We start from the raw sequence: 6,987 nt of genomic DNA on the forward strand, positions 1-6,987 counted from the left end.
ACCCTTAACCACTCTGACTCAGAAAGGTGTACCCTTTTGTTGGAGTGAAAAGCAAGACACTGCATTCCAAACGTTGAAGCAGGCCCTATGCAACGCACCTATCCTGTCTCTGCCCGAAGGGACGGAAGACTTCGTTGTCTACTGTGATGCATCCAATCAGGGCTTGGGCTGTGTGCTCATGCAGCGAGGAAAAGTTATTGCTTATGCCTCGAGACAGCTGAAAGCACACGAAGTCAACTACACAACGCACGACCTGGAGTTGGGAGCAGTGGTCTTCGCATTGAAGATATGGAGACACTATCTCTACAGAACCAAGTGCACTATCTTCACTGACCATAAAAGTCTGCAACATATTTTCGACCAGAAGGAGTTGAACATGCGACAACGGTGTTGGGTTGAGCTACTCAGCGATTATGAGTGCGGAATACGCTACCATCCCGGCAAAGCCAATGTGGTAGCGGATGCTCTTAGCCGCAAGGAGTACACAATTCGCAGTGCGAAAGCACTAACTATGAATATCCATTCCTACTTATCCGCACAAATCAGAGAGGCTCAGCTGGAAGCCCTAAAACCAGAGAACGTCGCGGATGAGGCCTTGAGAGGAATAGATAAGAACCTAGAGATCAAGGGAGACGGAGTCTATTATTTCATGAACCGGATCTGGACCCCGAAGTTCGGAGGGTACAGAAAGATTGTCATGAACGAAGCCCACAAGACCAAATACTCCGTTCATCCAGGCTCGGATAAGATGTACCTCGATCTCAAGAAACTATATTGGTGGCCAAACATGAAAGCGGAGATCGCTACATTTGTGGGCAAGTGTCTGACTTGGGCCAAAGTAAAAATCGAATATCAGAAGCCCTCAGGTCTGCTCCAACAACCGGAAATACCCGAATGGAAGTGGGAGAGGATTACTATGGATTTCATCACCAAATTACCCAAATCTCCGAGTGGGTACGACGCCATATGGGTGATAGTCGATCGATTGACTAAATCCGCCCACTTCCTGCCAATCAAAGAAACCTTCAAAATGGAGAGGCTCACGCGAATCTACATCCAAGAGATAGCCCGACTGCACGGTGTACCTGTATCCATTATCTCCGATCGAGATAGCAGGTTCACTTCGAGATTCTGGCAGTCACTGCAGAAGGCTCTTGGAACTAAGCTGGACATGAGTACAGCTTATCATCCTCAGACAGACGAGCAGAGTGAGAGAACCATCCAGACCCTGGAAGAGATGTTGAGAGCATGTGTTATCGATTTCGGAAAGTCGTGGGACACCCATTTACCCTTGGTCGAGTTCTCCTACAACAACAGCTACCACACCAGTATTAAAGTTGCGCCGTTTGAAGCCTTATACGGTCGCAAGTACAGATCCCCTCTGTGCTGGGCTGAGGTAGGCGACACGCAGCTTGCCAAGGGGCAAGTCCCCGACAGCCCTCTCACAGGCCCAGAAATCATTCGCGAAACCACAGAAAAGATCGTACAAATCCGAGAACGACTGAAAGCCTCACGAGATAGACAAAAGAGCTACGCCGATAAACGACGAAAACCCTTGGAATTTCAGGTTGGAGACCGTGTTCTGTTAAGGGTCTCGCCCTGGAAAGGCATGATACGCTTCGGAAAGCGTGGAAAGCTGAATCCAAGATACATAGGGCCATTCGAGATCCTCGCTAGGATCGGTCTTGTAGCCTACAAACTCCGTTTGCCTCAAGTGCTTAGTAACATTCATCCCGTCTTCCACGTCTCGAACCTTAAGAAGTGCTTATCCGACGAGACTCTTACTATTCCTCTCGATGAGATTGAAATCAACGAGAATCTAAACTTTGTGGAAGAACCAATCGAAATCATGGATAGGGAGATCAAGCGAACAAAACAAAGTCGCATCCCGATAGTGAAGGTTCGCTGGAATGCCAAGCGGGGACCTGAGTTCACATGGGAGCGCGAAGATCAGATGAAACAGAAGTATTCGCATCTCTTTCCCTAATTCATGATTTGTATTCTATATTCAAATTTCGGGACGAAATTCCCTCTAACGGGGGGATGATGTGACAACCCGAAACTTCTAACTTGTAAGATCAGTTAATGTTGTCAATATTAAACTCGAATTTTATCGTCATTTAACACTGTTTAAGAGTGTAATGATACTTTCTAAGCCTCGTACAATCAAAGGTTGAGTTCTAGGTCGAGTAATACCAAGTCGTAGTACAACATTCGGGCCATACACCCTCTCGGGAGGAGTGTACGGCCGTACACATGGGTGTGCGGCCGCACACCCACCCTCCAACCGTACACCCTCCTATATATAAATGAGGAGACCCCTTCACTCATTCTTTTCCTTTGGCTGCACTCTACTTTCTCTCACTACTTTCTCTCTCTAAAAACTTCATCCAAGAACACTCTAAAGGCCTCAAAAACGTGAAATACTTCATCATTCAGCTTGTTATATTGGTAAGACACCTGAATCTAAGCCTAAAACTCATAGTGTTCTTCGTGTTCTTCATCCTTTGAAGGTGGACGGCCGCACACCTTCATAAGGTGGCCGTACACACCTTAAAGACTCTCCAAAGTGAAGAGTTTGGCCTCCATTTGCTAGTTGGACTTGGTATTAACACTAGAACACCTCAAAATCGACATTTCGTGCACAATAGAGGAGTGTACGGTAGCACACTCCTGTGTACGGCCGCACACCCCCTCTGTACGGCCGCACACTCCCATGTACGACCGCACACACAGCCTGTCCGCACACCCTGGCCGCACACACACTCTTTTGACCGTACACCTCCCTTGTTTGGTCATATAGGGTCCCGACAAGCATTTCCAAGTGCTTAGGGTGGTTTCCCGTCATGTTTAGTCATGAAACACCCTAATTCTAACACACATATGCGTTATCACATGTTAATAGGATTCACTTGCGTACGAAACATCAGTTGACACTCAGTACTCGTAACCGATCGTACATCCGAATCCTACGTTAAACTGTGAGTTCATACCCCTACGCTTTTATAAGTTTTTATAACGTTTTCAGGGGGGAATACAAGCCAAACATAGAGGTTTTCACAACTTAAAAACTGATGCAATTACAATGGTTTTACGTTAAACATTTAGATACTTTATCCCTTTTGTAATATGCGGAGCATAAGGGACATTTTCTAAACATAATTGCATAGTTTTTCGAATAGTACATGAACATAACTTATCAATCAAACTATAATAGGTATAGTTTGGAGATTTCATTACCGGTTTTACAGAATCAAACTCCATGCAAAGTCAAACAAATAAACTATGACAGATTTAGTTTATCCATGCGAATAACGAGAGTATCTTACTAAATAATTATTTTGTATAATTATTATACTCTACATTGTTTACTAACGACTTCGAACTCGAAAACAACTGAACTACACATAAACTAGTTAATACAGGATTGTAAGACTAATCTTCGTTATGCCCTTCTGGGTACCAATAAATCCTCTCCGGAAGTATAACCAGAGTCTCCTGGAGGGAGAGCGTGAAATTTGTGAATAGATCTATTCGGGACTGACAATCCCACACCTGAACTGTTAGCTACAGTTAGGCGGGCACGCCTAGGGTAACAAATTTTGTAATCGTACGACGTCTGAAGAAACGTCAAGGAGGTCACGTGTCATATCAGCATGGTTATCCGACTCACAATAAGTACAAACTAACCTTTGTTTACGGGATTTTCTTCTTCAATAGTTTTTATTTTAACTAATGAAACTACCTATCTACTTACTGGAGGGTATTCCAGCGATCTAACTCTTGGTTTTATTTGAGTAATAAAACTACTTACTGGTGATAACCAGGGTTTTCAAACGATATTTACTTATAACGAAAAGGAATCAATTTTACAAATTCAGTGACTAGTTTCCAATACAAAAACATGCTTATGAACTCACCAGCTTTATGCCGATACATTTTCAAAACCGCTTGTATTCTCAGGGCAACGATAGACAGGTACCTTCGCTCACTTTTGGAGAAGACGGAGCATACTGAAGTCCAGTCTTTATCTTTTGTTGTTTTTGAACATAATGATATGTACAAACTATGTTTTCAAACAGATGTAAATATTCATATTATAATGTAATGGTTGTGTTTACTTTGCTTACTATGATACAACTGTTGTGATACTACGCATTACGTCTTCGGCCCCGAAACGTTTCCGCCTTCGGTTTCGGGGTGTGACACATTGCCGTCTAATGGAAATTGATATTGAGAAAGTCAAAATGTGATTTTGACTTTTAGATGGAAAAGAGCTGATGTGTCCACATTTTTTATTGAGAAAGTCAAAATATGATTTTGACTTTTAAATGGCCAAGAGCTGATGTGTCCACTAAAACCTGATATAATAGGTTAAAACGATTAAAAAAACAGGTTGCTTCTAACCTTATGCCACTATAAATATATGAAATTAGTTTAGGGACTCAAAATGTCAACCTAGAAAGTTCGCGGGGCATTTATGTCATTTCTCCGATACAATATCCAAAATTTCGGATATCAGATTTTTAAAACACTTATAAGCTACCATTGAACACCTACCGTACTTCAACACCTACCGTCCTTCCACCGGTTACATGGTGGAAAAAGAAGAGGTTGAGGCTAATAGGTGTACTCTAGTTAGCCCTATGTTTGATATGGATATAATATATACTATAGTATGAATACGGTAGCCGTTTAAAAAAAAAATAAATAAATAAATAAAAAAAAAAACAACTTTAATCGGAACATAAAACCGATCAATATAGTACATCAAACCTAGAGAGCTTATGAACTTTCTAAATAAAGAAATAGACACACAGACATAAAATACACTCACTCCATCGTCCCTTCTGGAATTTCTGGGAGCTGATGGAGCACACGAGCACAACTGTACACAGAGCAGAGAGCTTGAACAGTCGACAAGAACAACATAAACAAAGCAGCCAACAATGTGAGAATCTTCCACGATGCAAATACATACTTCTTCATGAACTTCGACAATTTAACCCTCCAAGTTTTAGCATACCTTTTATTCACATCTTCAATAACCTTATCCATTTTGGGAACTTTGGTTAATTTCACAGATTTGCTCATGCCATTCCATAAATTTGCAACCTCTTTGTCGCTCTTTAAATGGTTCAAAACTATTCCTCTTTCACTTAAAAGCTTTGCGTCTTCTTCAGTGTCGATTATTCCATTCATTAGCTCAGTGTAACGGGCCACCACCAATGGCCCCGCTGCAACACAGGCTTCATATGCTACCAAGTTTCTCAAATACACCTCTGTGTTTACGTCCAGATTGACTACTGGGAGGTAAAGCGTACATGTTTGGTTATCGAAGCTAATGTCTAAGATTCCACCATTAACGGGTGAGAAAAGGATCCCAGCTTTGGCCATTTCAGTGACGGATGGGATCGTTATTTCCTCTATTAATGGCACCTTAGAATCGTTACTGTCGTCCTTTGATTTCTGCTCTTCATCACCACGAAAGTTTCTAAGCATGTTTTCTACGGGTTCTTTGAAGAGTTTGAGTATAGGAAGGTTAGACAAGATCTTCCATGGCAGTTTCATTACAACTGTAACTGGCTTGCCGAAAATTATTTTCTTGAAAATCTTTACCAGAGCGGCGTTTGATTTGGAAAGGATTTTCCAAATAAAATCCATGAATCTTCGAAGATCACTAGGTTTTGCAAATGATTCTTTCTCTTGATCACCATCGCCGGCTTCCTCGGTGATACCTTCATACTCGATCTCAATGGCTTCAATATGCAGTTCTTTGTTGTTTGGCACAGTCAAGTGGTAAAGAAAGTCAAGGAGGTGATCACAGTCGTCGATGTCAACATCAGGCAACTCTTGTTCTTTAAATGGAGAAAGCTCATGGTACAACCCCATAAGCATCGACTTCAACGTCTCTGCTGCGGACTTGTTTTCATCATCTCGAATCTGATGCTCCACCATCGTCTTCATCAGAAACAACGGGATCTGGTTCTCCACCATAACCAAATCACGAAGAATCGCCATATGCGAAAGTTTCTTTCCGGAGGTATCCACCAAATGAGACATCGAGGATGTAACTTTCTCGAGTGTTCGACCTTGTTCTTTCATGGAATACACGCGAAGGAACTCCAGTAAAAACGCCATGTCAACAGCCATAATCCAAACCAGTACCTCTCCAGACATATCAAGAAACTTGTGGTAGCTAGCACGGATTCGACCCTCATCTTGTTTCCTCATCGACTCCACGATGCGTTCGAAGCTTGTATTCATGAACTTCTGGGTACGTCGTGCTGCTTCAAGCTTGTACCTTTGCATGTCATAGACCTCCTCCCGCCAATGGTGGAAAGGACCTAACGCGACTTGCTGTGGGATATAGGATTCAGGATCGGTGGCAAGGAGTACTTTAGGGACAGTGAAGATACAAACGGGAATTTTAGATATTTCTTCATCATCGGGTTCGATGATGGATTTACGCATGGTTTTAACCCATCCTTCTTGATCGATGTTGGATTTGGTGAAAGAGTGGGAACCGGAGAAGCTGCTTGATGAGGATTTCATGGGGATGGTGTTGAAGTGTGTATGGCCTATCTTACCAGATATAATCTTATATATACACTGTTTGAAGGATTGGTTTAGCAGAACGTGATTTGCGTGCTGGATATTTCAGGGCAACCAAACTTTTGAGGGGAATGTGAAAACGAAGAAAGTAATATGGGGTTCTTGTGTTTTTTTGCGTTTTGTTTTGTCACGTATAAGAAAACAAATAAAATCTTTAAGTTTCATTTTGTTAACAAGTGTGACTCACAAAAAGCAGAATTGAAAACACATGCTATTATAAGCAATAAAGAAACTTTTGCAATAATTGACGAAAATGCTTAAAAGACTTTTATAATGATCCTTTTTTTCATAAACCTAGTTAGGAATGATACCAAAATATCAATCTATTTAAATAAATAAATGAACCACTATTAAAATATATAAAAGCTATAC

General features: G+C 41.7%; 1 pseudogene; it reads right to left on the reverse strand.

Annotated features, from left to right (window-relative positions):
* Window positions 1-4,694: 4,694 nt before the first annotated feature.
* LOC145107844 (putative UPF0481 protein At3g02645 pseudogene) lies at window positions 4,695-6,774 on the reverse strand (annotated as a pseudogene).
* Between the last annotated feature and the right edge of the window lie 213 nt (window positions 6,775-6,987).

The sequence above is a fragment of the Lactuca virosa genome, chromosome 4 (genome assembly GCF_052849685.1).
Source record: "Lactuca virosa cultivar CGN04683 chromosome 4, Lactuca_virosa_CGN04683_v6, whole genome shotgun sequence".
In the NCBI taxonomy this organism is placed as follows: Eukaryota; Viridiplantae; Streptophyta; class Magnoliopsida; order Asterales; family Asteraceae; genus Lactuca; species Lactuca virosa.